At 45.6% G+C, this 14,221-nt stretch overlaps 1 protein-coding gene across 2 annotated transcripts in view; it reads right to left on the reverse strand.

Moving 5' to 3' along the window:
* Window positions 1–14,221, reverse strand: part of SLC24A3 (solute carrier family 24 member 3) — a 331,311-nt gene that overhangs the window by 48,249 nt on the left and 268,841 nt on the right. The gene's annotated exons all lie outside the window — the stretch shown is intronic.

Raw genomic sequence — 14,221 nt, forward strand, 5'->3', positions numbered from 1 at the left:
CCCTGCAGAGCCATTTACATGAGAACTTCTCAAACTTTTCAGGCTCAGGACCCATTTGTCAAGGTTGAGGGCCTGTCATAAGCCAGTAAAAAGGCTGGTGGTGGGGTGGTGGGTCCTGGCCCCAGGGGGCGGGGCAGGAGGCCTGGGGGTCTTTGTTGCAGATCCCACCCTGCAGTCACCCCGCAGCAGCGACTCCTGCAGTTCCAGTCCTGTAGGGCTGGTTGGGCTCGGCTCCTCACTCTGGGTGTTGCAACCTCTGTGGTTGCAGTGCTGCTTAGATTTGGCCTTGAACTCCCTTGTGTGGGGGGGCAGCTGGGCCAAATCTGTGTGAGCACAGTTGTGACCTGGTGCATGGGCTCATAGTGCCACTCACTCAAGTTTGACCCAGCCCCCCACCCCTGCATCTTCCTGACTGAGGGATGGTTGGGCCAAATCTGAGTGGTGCTGTAACCCTGCAGATCCCAACACCTAGAGTAGGGAGCTGAGCCCAGCCAATCCTGCAGGACCGGAGCCATCGCGTGAACCCTTTGAAATGTCTGCCTCCCCATCCCAATTTTGGGTTGTGATTGAGAAACGCAGACTAACACTGTACAGAAAGCACCTCCCACCCTAGGATTCATAGATTATAGGACTGGAAGGGACCTCGAGAGGTCATCGAGTCCAGTCCCCTGCCCGCATGGCAGGACCAAATACTGTCTAGACCATCCCTGATAGACATTTATCTAACCTACTCTTAAATATCTCCAGAGATGCATTCACCAACATTAATTAATTTAATTTCAAAAGAGACCTGTGAGGAAGGCTACTTGTCATTTTGTGAAGAGCCCACAAAAGGAGTTTTGCTCCAATGCATCTGAGATGCAGCACAACTCCTAATGCAGTGTGGAGAGGAGCTGCCTTTTGTAGATCTCTGGAAATGCACCATGCTGGGCATTTTGGTGGTGTGTTGCCAAAGACCTTCAGACATACACAATTGGTGCACAACAATCAACTAGTTACGCACTCTAGATGGGATTTTTAAAAGGGTGCAAGTGATTTAGGCACATGAGGCACAGTGAAAGTCAATGGGATTCAGGAGCACAACTATCAGTGGCAGTCAATCTGATTTGTGCTTCTAAAAGTCAAAAATCACAACCACTCTTCACAAACTTTTGTAAACCAACAGAGTTTGAAGTCCTGGACAATGAAACTCTTTTCTTATTTTTTTCCTACTTTTTTACTACCTCTCTCTCTTTAAAAAAAAAAAAACACTTAGGAAATCTCATACAAAATACTGTGTTATGGTCGCAAACTTAAGCACTGAAAAAAATCAGGAAATGCTAAAGTAACATAACCTTAACTCTGCCCCTTAGTGCATATCTGGTACAATTTAGTCTTGAATTGTATGGTCACATATGCAAGTAGTACCATATAATATGAAGATGACTTTTCCTACACACTTAGATAGTTAAGTAGACTCTTGTAGGGCTGTGTATAATGATTTTGAGTAGGACAGGAAAACAGAAGTCATGAAAGTCAGAGTTTAAGGCCAAACGGAACACCAGATGATTTAGTCTGACCTCCTGTATATCACAGGCCACCACCACCCAACAACCAAAATTAGACCAAACTGCTACAGCCCACAGGAGACTACACTATCATGTGCCACGGGCAGAAAATAAGAGGGACTATTTGCACCAATGCCGGAGGTCCCCCCAGTGGCAGGGAGCTGACTGAATGAGATACATCCAGATAATCCTGACAAGTGATTTACACCCCTTGCTGCAAAGGAAGGTGAAACCTCACCCTCACCCTCAAGGTCACTGCCAACCTAACATGGGGGAAAATTCCTTCCTGACCCCACACACGGCGACTACTTAGACTGTGAGCATGTGAGCAAGAACCAGCCAGCCAAGCACCCTAGGGACAGAATGCTTGGTGCCACCTCACAGCACTGGCCCTGTCCAGTGTCCCATCTCCAACATGGCCATCTCTAATGATTCAGAGGAAGGAGACCCAATCCAGAGTATACTGTATGTCGGGGGGAAGGAGGAGGGGAGAATCCCATCTTGACCCCTCCAGGTGTCTGGCTGAAACCCTGAAACATGAGCTTTTAGGAACAGAAGGTGTAAACTGGAAGTGAGCCTGAGGGCTGGTGAGCCCTGCCACCTACCATCACAAGCAATCAGGACATACAATCACACTCATCAATTTGTCTAGCTCGCTCTTAAAACTAATTAAGTTGTTTGCCCCCCACAACTCCTATTAGGAGGCTGTTCTAGAACCTCATCCCTCTGATGGGTAGAAACCTTCTTCTAATTTCCAGCCTCAATTTGTTCCGGGTCCATTTGTTCTTGTGCCAACATTTTTTTTTAAGCTTAAATAGCTCTTCACCTTCCATAGGGTTTACAGAGAGCAATCATATTCCCCCCTACCCCATCAGCCTTCTTTTTGCTATGTTAAATGAGCCATGTTTTTCCAATCTTATAAGATCGACTCTCCATTCCCCTGGTCATCCTAGTAGTTCTTCTGCACCTGTTTGTTTGAATTCATTTCTCCTGAACATGGGTGACCAGAGCTGTACACAGCATTCCAGTTGAGATCTTACCAGTGCCACATACAATGGCATTAGTACTTCTCTCTCTGTCTACTGGAAATGCCTCGACTGATACATCCTGGGATCATATTTGCCTTTTCCACCATTGCATCATGTTGGTGGCTCATGGTGATCCTGTGTTCCACCAACACACCCAGGTCTTTCTTCTCCTCTGTTGCCCCAGCTTGTGGGAGAAATTTTTATTATTAGATCCTAAGTGCAGGACCTTATTATTGAATTTCATCTCATTTCTGTGACTCAAAGTCATCCAGCTATTCCTGTATAATATTCTGATCCTCCTCTGTATTGACAATGCTTCACAACTTCATATCATCCACCAATGATTTGCTGATAACAAAGTCATGTATATGAAATGAACACAGTATACCATATCTATAGGTGCTCCATATTAGTATATAGGATAGAGTAACAGTGAAAATTTGCTACAGATACAGACTACGTAGAATCTCATTGATTTCAATGGAACTCCATGAGATGCAGTGGTTTGTTTTCCATCAGAGAGCAGGTTGCAGAATTGGGAACTAAGTTTGCAGGGATATTAGCTTGTTGTTAACTGCCTTGGTCTCTGAATTAAACCTAATTAAGTCTGCAAAGTGCCTGGCTACAGAGTTAAATTAGAAGACACCTAAAACATTAAAGCTAGACAAATTCCAATTAGAAATAAGGCACACATTTTTAACAGTCAGACAAATCATCGAGCTCAGTGAAGGGGTAACTGGGTGAAATTCTCTGGCCTGTGTTATACAGGAGATCAGACTAGGAGATCTAATCAAGCATAACAACTCAGAAGTTATGAGATGATATCAACACAATAACAACAGGATGAGTTAATCTGGAAATATCTAGATCAAGTCCTTAGAATAGGGATTACTTACCTTAGAAGGTGGTTGAATTTAAGATTCAATTCTCGAGCAACACACATTTTCAAAACTGTATGCAAGGTCATTGAGAATATTTTTATAATAGTTCTCAGAAACAGAAAAGCCTGTCTTTAGCTAGGTCACACTGGACAAACATACTTGGGGAAAGATCAGATATACTACCGAGTCTTATATTCAGAATCTCCTTTTTGGAAGGCTTACATTTAAAGCAGCATAACTCTGTCACAATCAGAATTACAGTCCAAAGGCAAAAATCAGTGGAATTATCCCTATAACACTAGGCTCTCACATTTTTGACTGAGCTATTGGTATTTTAGCTTTCATAGTCCATCCATTCTCCTGAGCTTTGGATAGTGTGACAAAGTTCCTCCTCTATCTTGGTGGGTCCTGCGCTTATTGGCAGATTTTCTTGCCTCAGAGATTCACCATGTGGGTTGGGGAACAGCCCAGAGACCTTCCCCTCTGGAAGAACCCACAGTCCAGGTCAATTGGGAGGTTTGGGGGGAACCCGGGCCCGCCCACTACTCCGGGTTCTAGCCCAGGGCCCTGTGGACTGCAGCTGTCTATAGTGCCTCCTGTAACAGCTGCATGACAGCTACAACTCCCTGGGCTACTTCCCCATGGCCTCCTCCAAACACCTTCCTTATTCTCACCACAGGATCTTCCTCCTGGCGTCTGATAATGCTTGTGCTCCTCAGTCCTCCAGCAGCACACCTTCTCACTCTCAGCTCCTTGCACCTAGCTCCTCACACTACAAACTGAAGTGAGCTCCTTTTAAAACCCAGGTGCCCTGATTAGCCTGCCTTAACTGGTTCTAGCACGTTCCTGATTACTCTAGTGCAGCCCCTGCTCTGGTCACTCAGGGAACAGAAAACTACTCATCCAGTGACCAGTATATTTGCCCTCTACCAGACTCCTGTACCCCACTGGTCTGGGTCTGTCACAACATGTAATTAATAATTTTTTTAAATTAATGGTGATATCCTATCTCCTAGAACTGGAAGGGACCTTGAAAGGTCATTGAGTCCAGCCCCCTGCCTTCACTAGGCAGGACCAAGTACTGATTTTGCCCCAGATCCCTAAGTGGCCCCCTCAAGGATTGAACTCACAACCCTGGGTTTAGCAGACTAATGCTCAAACCACTGAGCTATCCCTCCCTGTACTGGATGGTTATTTAAACCTCTAACACAAGATAAAGATTAGCAATTGCAATTGCTCTGTTTTGAGTTCTCCTTAGGAAAACTCTGCAATATGCATGCACAATGGCTGCCATGAAAAAGGCAACATTTGTCAGTAATCTCACACTGCAGTATTTCCCTGTCTCACTCTGTGGTCACTGCTGGCAAACGTCGACTTTAAATGGGGGCCATTGCATTCAAGTGGTTGCATTCAATTTTAGAACTGTGAGAAGAGACTCTTTGAACTTCCGAAGGCCAGATGGCCCCATAAGACACAGGTCTGTGATGGAGGTGGGGCATCGCTGTACAAGTGCAGGGGTAGTTCTGATAGACATTGTTAGAGGAAGCCTTCATTCCACAGACATGGTCCTGCTTTCTGCCTGCCCACTTTCGGGGGAGCTATTGCCTTTCTAATGCTCTCTTCTGGCCTTAAAATCTATGAATAAAATTGCGAGAGGTGACGATTCTGTGTACAGTACACAACGCACACACATTATTAAAATATATACGTCAGAGACAACCATGATCCATGAAGACAGAAGGCTAATTTAGTTCTTGACTTTCTTAACTAAAAGCACTGATGGGGTGAATGACAAATGCTCATACAGTTGTTAACTTCTTCAATCAGCTAAAGTTTAACTATGATTATTTCTTCCACAGCCCCATAACTAATCTGTCTCCTCAAATCCTTATTTTCCATTTCTAGAGGGTACGTCAGACATTCCCTTAATAAAATATGGTTTCTATCCACATCCCCGAGTCATGTTGCTTCATGAATTCAATCAAACCAAAAGAAACTTCATTTTCACTTTTCATTATTTGTAAAACCCCTTCTTTTCACAGAAGATTGAAGCGTAACTGTGTGCCCACATTGTCAACGATTAACCCTTAGAACACTGGGCATTTTGCAGCCTGCTGGCCCAAGGAATGTTCTGGAAGATGTCGGGCATGATTCTAATTTACACGAAGGCCTCTTTGCACCATTCAGGCAGTATAACGGGGCCTTGTAACTGCAACCTACACCCAGTCTATGCTCTTTAGCCCACCAGAGCAACGTAAAGAGAGACAGTATAAATGAGAATCAGGCCCTGAGTATTCACAGATTGCTAGCCTGTGCTGAATTCTGAGCCATCACATCTTCACTGCTACTGTTACCGGTGCTGGCTAGTTTAAAGCTAGCACAGGCAGGCCTACCTGTGCTACAATCACGCCTTACGCTGTGATGTAGATATACCCACACAGGGTTTGTGTTATTAGTAAGGCGGTCAGAAAGTTGTGATATTTTGGTTCAAAAGTTGCTGCCACTGTTTGTTAAAGTTGCGGTTTGGGGTGCTGCATGTGTGTGGGGGAGGGTGCAGGACCTAAACACTTGTTTTGTACCTGACTAGAGGTGGAGTCCTTTACTTTCCAACAGTGGCTGGCTATCCTCCCATTTCTCTAGTCGATAGGGTAGGGTGGGGTGGGGGTAGGGCTGAGACCCCACATCTTAGAGCTGGCCCCAGCTCAGACTGCTGGAGGCCCTGTGTGGGGCTGGCACAACCCTGTGCTCTGTGAGAGGCACACACCCCAACCCCCACATAGCTCTTCCCGAGCCCATCCCGCAATGTGGCTAGGCACCTATGGAAGGCAAAGTCCTCAAGGTTGTGCAGGAACCACTGCTGCTCAGCAGGCCTGGCCCGTGCCACGTGACAGAGGCAGAACTGCACCTGGACAAAGTGTGAGGCCAACAGAGCCGGAGTACTGAGTGGGGGGAGCCCCTGGAGATCCTGGCCCTGACCCACATGGGTCCCTGGCCCCACTCTCCTCCATCCCTGCCCCCAATGGGCAGTGATGGAGTGGTAGCTGGGGCAAATTTGCAAGTGGCATTTCAAAAGAGTTGCAGAGTGATTTGACAGTTGCGGTGAGTGTTAAAATTTGCTGTTGCTGCACCGGACTCGTGGCCTGTGATTTTCTTACAGCCTTAATTATTAGCAGCCCATTGCAGTTGTCCCCTCCATATTATTAATTCCAGTATCAGCAGCATTTGAGCTTCAAAGCCTCCCCTTGTCCCCCACAGGCCAGCTACTTAAGTCTAACACACCATCTCCCTTGAGCTAGAGATTTCACTGTGTGGACAGGAGTTGCATTAAGGGCGGCACTCAAATTATACCTCAAGCTAGCGGTGCCGTGAAGACAAGCCTTAAGAATAAAAGGACATGCAATACACGTTCAATAGAGGATAAAACAGGATTGCTGCATAGTTCTTCTCACTCAGTACCTTTCAAAGCCACAGAAATCGGAAGGAATTTGGGTCACTGTGGGCCAATTTAGACAGGACTGTAGACGAGAAAGGCCACTGAGTAATTCAGTCCTTGACTTCATTAGCTAATAGTCTCAAAAGGGCAGATTAAAAGCTGTCACGGGGCTGTAACATCTACAATCTGCTAAACTATGCTCTATTTTTTCCGCAGCCCTAGGATGTCCCCACAGCTGAACTGTCTCCTCAAATCTCTATTTTCCATTTCTCCAGGGCACTTCAAACATTCTGGGCCAGATCCTCCGCTGGTGTACATCCGCACTGCTCTGGTGAAGTCAAGGGAGCTGGGCCAACTTACACCAGCCGAGGATCTGGCTTTATCTTTATAAATACGTGTTCCAGCCACATCCTCAAGTCATGCTTGTGCAAGAATTCAATCCAATCAACAGTAGCTTCATTTTCATTCCACATTATCTAGACAAAGGGTCCTGTTTCAGAAAGCTGAAAGAAAACAGTTCCCCAGAGATCTCTGGTATTAACCCTTCCATTCCTGGCATTTTCCAGACTGCTAGCAAAACAAATCGTTTGAAATGTCATACTCTAAGGCCTCTTTACATTGTGACTTTTTACGTAGCTGTAAGTGTAATTCATGCTCAAGTTAACAACGCTTTACACTGCCAGAGCCGTGGAAAGAACGTTTATTTGAAATGAGAATCAGGCCCACGGGATCGGTGGGTCAGATTAGATGTACACCAGTTGAGGGTCTGTCTCTATGCACATCTGTAGGTTATGATTGAAATACTCAAATTTAGATGCCTAGAGGTATGCTCCTAAATCCATATTTAGGCTCCTAGATGGTCTTTTTTCTTGGGCTCCCTCATTTGACTTTGTTTTTTCATTTTTACAAGCGTTTTATAAAATTACATTTATTCTATTTAACTTTGTTGATATGATGCTGTATAACATCCTGTGTGCTGGGGTGGGCGGAATCAGGGCTGGACATTTTACCCCTATAATCATTCGCGTTACTTAGAGATGTGGTAACAGTTCTACCATTTCCCAAGTAAAGAAGTTTGTTGGTTGCCATGGAACCTCCATTTAATGAATGATCGCTATACAGGGATAATACCCTGTATCAGCTGATTCACATAGCTTTTTCTGTGAACTCCTTATGTAAGCTTCATGGGTCCATCGCAGGTTGGAATCTGAAAGTCAAGCTGGTGTTTTTTTGACTCATAGATCATCATATGTAATAACAATCCTGAAGGTCAAAATCGACCTTCATATACAGCCGGGCTATCCCACAGATGGTCACATTCGGCCCTGCATCACACCTGAACAACCCCATTATCTCAAAGGGGATTACAAACATGTACCCGATGGCAGACTGGAGATGCTTTAAGAGCTGGAAAGAACCTAGCTTCTGATGCCAAGTTGAGTGGGACCTATATAAGGAATTGGGCTTGTACGAGGAGTTCATGTTTCACATAGCTCATGATACATCTATGCTGCTATTGCAAAGTAAAGCTGAGATCTGGGTTGGGGGTGGGGATGGCATAGGTTACAGCAGATTTATGCCTGATGAGAACCCCCCAGGCGAATTCTCAGCAGGCCATATAAGGCCAAATTCAGTCTCCTTTGTGCTGCTGGAGCAGTGCAATGGGATTGGGATGGGGGAGAGACTCTGGCCCTATATTTCTCTGTGAGATGAAGAATTTCATTATAGGGTACAGCTAAACTGTAACTATGACATTACAGATTGCTCAGTTAAAAATATATCACTCTCCTTGTCTCTTTATGGTCAATCCCTAAAGAGTTACTGTGGAAAATGTGAAGGGCTGTTAGTTACATTTTTAAACCTTTCACACGCTGACACATACATCTTAATGTATCCAAGAGACAACTTAATTCCTGGTGTTGCCATTTAAGTTATGCACTGCAACCATAGTAACCAAAGCAATATAAGCATCAAGTTGTCAAGCCATGCAGCATGGAAAAGTTGCCCTATGGGGACTGATTACAAATGCTCCTGAAACCCATATCTGGCTCAGCATGACCAAGTGTCCCACAGTGAAGAAATTTTTGGCGAGTGACAGTGAGAGTAGGGATAGAAATGATGTGGAGAGGAAAACACTCTAGAAAAAGGAAAACAGGAAATACCATTTTTTCTCTTATTGTATCTAAAATAGAGTTATTTATCTTGATCCTTTTAGACCAGTGATACTCAGGCATTATATATATATATATGGAGAGGGAGATATATCTGTTAAATAGAACTGGAAGTGACCCTGAAAGGTCAGTGACCTAGCAGGACCAAGTACCGATTCTTACCTTAGATCCCTAAGTGGCCCCCTCAAGGATTGAACTCATAACCCTGGGTTTAGCAGACCAATGCTCAAACCACTAAGCTATCCCTCCCCCTGGCCAGAAGTGAAATTAGTGATCAACATTACCCAAAAGACCCACTGTAGTGTGCATTCATTGTTTCATTTACTGTAGTACTATGTATTCATATTTAAACTGTATAACAGGAGAAATTATATAAAATATGTATAAAATTCTCACAGCAAAATGACTGACCAAGTATTATTATTTTATCAACCACAATTGGTTAATAACAAAGTAAACGCATCCTGATTGGTTAATAACTTGGATTGGTTAATAATTAAATCACACGGTGTTTTAATATGTGCTGCAAAGAGTCGCAGCGGACACATTAAAGAGTCACTTGCGGCTCGCGAGCCTCAGTCTGAGTATCACTGCTTTAGACTGCTCAGTCATTGAAAAGAACTCTACAATACAGGAAAGAAATATGAGGCAACAGACAGCATGTGCAGGGGAGGGGAGAAAGGAACTAATTAGCAAGAAAGGAAGACACTACATCCAGCCCGTGTCAAAACTCTCCTAGTTTTGATTATTGCTGTCAAGACCTCAAACGCATTGGACACTGCTGACAAAATCTCTGATCAAGAGTGCAAAAAGACCCAAAAATCAGGACTGTCCCTATAAAATCTGGACATCTGGTCACCCTAGTTTACTGGGCTCCCCTAGCTGAGATCTAGTGCGCAGCACTAACGTTTAGTTCATTTTACTTTAATTTCACAAGTTATTAACTTCTGAACCGGGGGCGTGACTAGGGATCACAAGCATTGCTGATACTAGTAAAGCAAAGCACACGAGTACTGGAGACTACACCTAAAATTAAAAATGAATTCCCACAGATGTAGATTTCAACATGTAAACCAATCAGCAGGCAGGGTAAAGGAAAAAGAGTGATCTTTCCCACCGAAAGGCTCACGAGGGGCTCTGACCGTCTCCTTCCAATGGCTGAAGGTTCTCTCATCCTGCAGACCTCAGTAGGTCCATAGGACGGAGGGGAATGCCCCAACCAGCTCCCTAGATGCCCTTAAAGACTTATTGGAAGGAGGAATCCCAAATGATCCTTAGGACTCTTCCATGCCTTAGGCTCATTGTCGTCTCTCCCAACCTGTGAGCTTTAGGAAGGTCATCAGGGGTTACCCCAAATCCCCAAGCGCCATAGTATGCTTGGTAGCCAGGCTGGTCAGTCTGACAAGCACCTGTTGACTCATCGGAGAATGGGGAGCCTGTTCGACTACAGTAGTTAACTAATTTCCAGCCGTGAGGCCATCTGTGAAGCCTCATTTTCTTCAAATCTTGCCAGTTACACCCATGCAGCCCAACTGAGAGAAGAACGGGGACAACAGAAGGACACAGGTGTAGCTGAGGGCAACATCTTTATTATACTAATGAAGATGCATGAGCCAGAAAAAGCAAACATCTCTCGAGCCCAGGCTCAGACTGGAGGGCCGATGGGCAATCTGTTCTTTTATTCCTACACCACACAATCGGATATGGACATCACTGAAACAGAAGATATGTCGAACCCACCGGTGCTGTCTTTGCAAAGCCACTCTCCAGAGCAGAGCTGCACTTGAAAGGGCTACAAAAATCCCCCTTCCTCCGGTTAACATTGAGCTGATGATTCTGTTAACTCAGCGGTTGCTGCTATCAAGCTGTTAGCTGTAGAGTGCTCAAGATCTCTGGATCACAGGGACACTCAGTTACAACTGTCTGGGGCCCAGTGGTAGGGTTGCTGGGATGTGCTGAGGTGTGGGTGGTCATTCCCCACTCAGTCGGGTCACCAGAAGAAAGGACCTCAGCATGCAGTGCACAATCATGCCACTGCTATCACCAAGCTACTTACCTTATGAAGTTCTGGAAAGCAGGGGATAGTTTAAAATCAGGGCAATTAATTTATGATTTATTATTAAACGTTTATACTCTGATAGCATCTAAGTTTCCCCCATTGTTTCTCTTTTTGTGCCTTCTTTCCTCTCCCTTTTCCTCTTATGAGTCTTTTTGCATCTTTCCCTGCTTTCTGACTTCTCTACAGAGGCAAAACACTAGCACTTTACCCACAGAATTACTGCAGAGGGCAATTGACTTGCTAGTCTAGTCAGTTTCCAGGTGTAAAGTGCTTCTGTGTGTCCTGCAGAGGGAAACCCAATCTGTCTCCCATGAGCAGGGGTGCTGGAACGGTTTTGATAGTGGGGGCGCTGAGAGCCATTGAACCAAACTGTAAACCCTGTATATAATGAAAACCACTTCAACCCTTAGTTCCAGCACCCATGCCCATGAGCTAAGATCAGGAACACGGGCTGCAAAAGGAAAAAGTCTAAGATCCAATGATCTAGTCCAAGCTATGATCCATGCAAAATGATGATCATTACCCTACTCTCTCAGCCACTGGAGAAAACACTCCCACCAATCCTTACCTCCAAGTACTAGCATTGTATGTATTACAGTAACACTAAGGGCATGTCTACAATGGAAAATAGGAACCGCGGACATAGCCACAGCTGGCTCAGGGCTGTGGGGCTAACCACTGCTGTGTAGACGTTTGGGCTTGGGCTGGAGCCTGGGAGCCAGCCCAAGTCCAAATGCCTACCCGCAATTTTTAGCCCTGTAGATCAGGCCCAGTGAGCCTGAGTCAGCTGATCCGGGCCAGCTACGGTTGTTTAATTGCACTAGAGATGTACCCGAAGAGGCCCTAGTTGAGATCATCCCCCAGTGTGCTAGGTGCTGTACACACACCCACGGTAGGACAGTCCCTGGCCCAAAGAGCACACAATATGAACGGCCCAAGGAAGTGTTATGATCCCCATTTTATAAATGGGGAACGGAGGCAGAGAGAGTAAGTTACGTACCCAAGATCACACAGTCTGTGGCCGAATCAGCACCTTACTCCAAGGCTTCTGAGTTTCATTCCAGTGTCTTACCCACACGGCCATCTGTCTCCTCTATTTAGACATGCCCCTCCATCACTCTTCCTGACTACTCCTTTCCTCCTAGCTGGGGCAGAAAACCCTCTTGCCAGCCCCCGGCATTCCCCAAAAGAAGAGAGCTGGCCAGACTTGTCACCCGATTTGCAGCTAGCTCCATATCTGCAACATATTTTGGTTTCAACTGGACCCGTCAGCCCTGTGCGTAGCACTGAAAACTTACACGGCAGTGAAGACTTTGAGAGCTGTTTCCAGGGCCGTTCTAGATTTTATGTAATTTAAATTAGCTTTGATATAAGCAATCCTCATAGATTTCCTAGTGTTGCGCTCCAAGGGTGATATCCTGGCGCACCGAAGTCAATTGATGTTTTGCACTGATTTCAGTGGGGCAAGAATTTCACCCCAAGATTACATAAGAAGCCACACTGGCAGCCCAAACTCTGTTTTCAGGAGAGAGTTTGATCTAGTGGTTAAATGTAACCCACTGATTGGCGCGTGCCTCACCCACAGAGGGTGTGAATCTGTTACTGCCTCAGCTGGGGCTGTGCCTTTTTTAGCTCAAGCTGCAGCAGTTTATGCCTTTAGCTCTGGAAGTCCCCGGTTCAGTCCCCAGTGTGCCGGCCACAACGGCAGTCATGAGCCATCCCATAAGCAATGGGACTGGAATCCATATGCTCTGAGTTCTAGTCCTGACTCTTCTACTGACCAGCTAAGTGACCTTGGGAAAGTGCCTGGCCCACAGAATCCTTATCTGTAAACCAGGGGTAACAATCCCCGCTTCACATAGGGATGTTGTTCTGTTAAGATCCCAGAAAGTGCCTGGGGATCCTTGGACAGTAGGTGCTAGGCATAATATTATAGTTCTCTGAACCATTTTCTTAGTATTCATCTGCCGAGCAGCTTTTCCTTTGTCATAAACAATATGGTGGCTTCCATTTTTTAATGTGACTAGAGTGACGGTTTTAATCTGCTTTGCACTTAGAGTGACTAGCAGGGCACTTTTCATTTAAAGGAAACTTTTAAACTCCATGATGAAACGCTCACTCTGCTGAAGTGACAGTGTCTAGTTTTCCCTTTAAAGACACACATTGTAAAACTGAGTCGCAGTCAGCAAAATGTTTCCTTACCTGACATTATGGATAAAAGACAACGCTAGGCTCTCCCTGGCGATGACTTAACTTGAGAGGCTAGATCATTTCTGTGGTATTCTTACAGACAGCTAATCGTTTGGGGTGGGACCACCTAACTTTGCTTGCACTGGAGTTGATTTCAATGGGAGCAGAGTTAGGCCAGTACTGGGTGGTTCTGAAAATCTCAAGCTTGACCTGCAATAAGATGGAACAACGGCATGTGTGCTTCGGACATGTAGGGCCAGACTATTCACTGTCGCGTGCAGGTGCCCAGGCAGTGGGGTGCAGGAAAGAAGTGTGGCATATTCACAGCAGCCCCTGTGAATGGGGAGTGGTTTTGCCTTACTCTGTCCTGGGGACAAGTTACTAGGGGCAGGGTGAGATGTAGCTGTTGCCCTGCTTCCCCTCAGCACTGGCCCACAAAGCCAGGCTGGTGCAGTGGGGAAGCAGTCTGTGCTGTTATTATTATTATTTATTATTTGCATTACTGTAGAGCGCAGGAGTCCTAGTTGTGCATCAGGACCCCGTTGTGCTAGGTGCTGTACAAAACACAGAACAACAGTCTCTGCCTCAAAGAGCTTCCAATCTCAGTGCCATGGTGCAGAGTGCACCTCCTCTCCACGTGCCACCAAACTGTCCCACGCTCAGCCTCCCACGCTGCTCCTCACTGGGCAGTGTGACTCCACACTGCCCCCAGCCCAGGGCTTTGTGCAAATGCATAATCAAGCCCTAAGTGTATGTGAAATTACTTTGTAAATACAATTAATTTATAAAGTCACCTCTCACTCATTCTTTACGCTGATCGCCAGTATGATGCATGCCGAAGCAGCTGTAGGAAAATGACCAAGAGAAAGCTTGCCACGTGGTGAAATGAACAGTGGTTGATTCCAGTAGATG

Source organism: Trachemys scripta, chromosome 3, assembly GCF_013100865.1.
Source record: "Trachemys scripta elegans isolate TJP31775 chromosome 3, CAS_Tse_1.0, whole genome shotgun sequence".
NCBI lineage: Eukaryota > Metazoa > Chordata > Testudines > Emydidae > Trachemys > Trachemys scripta.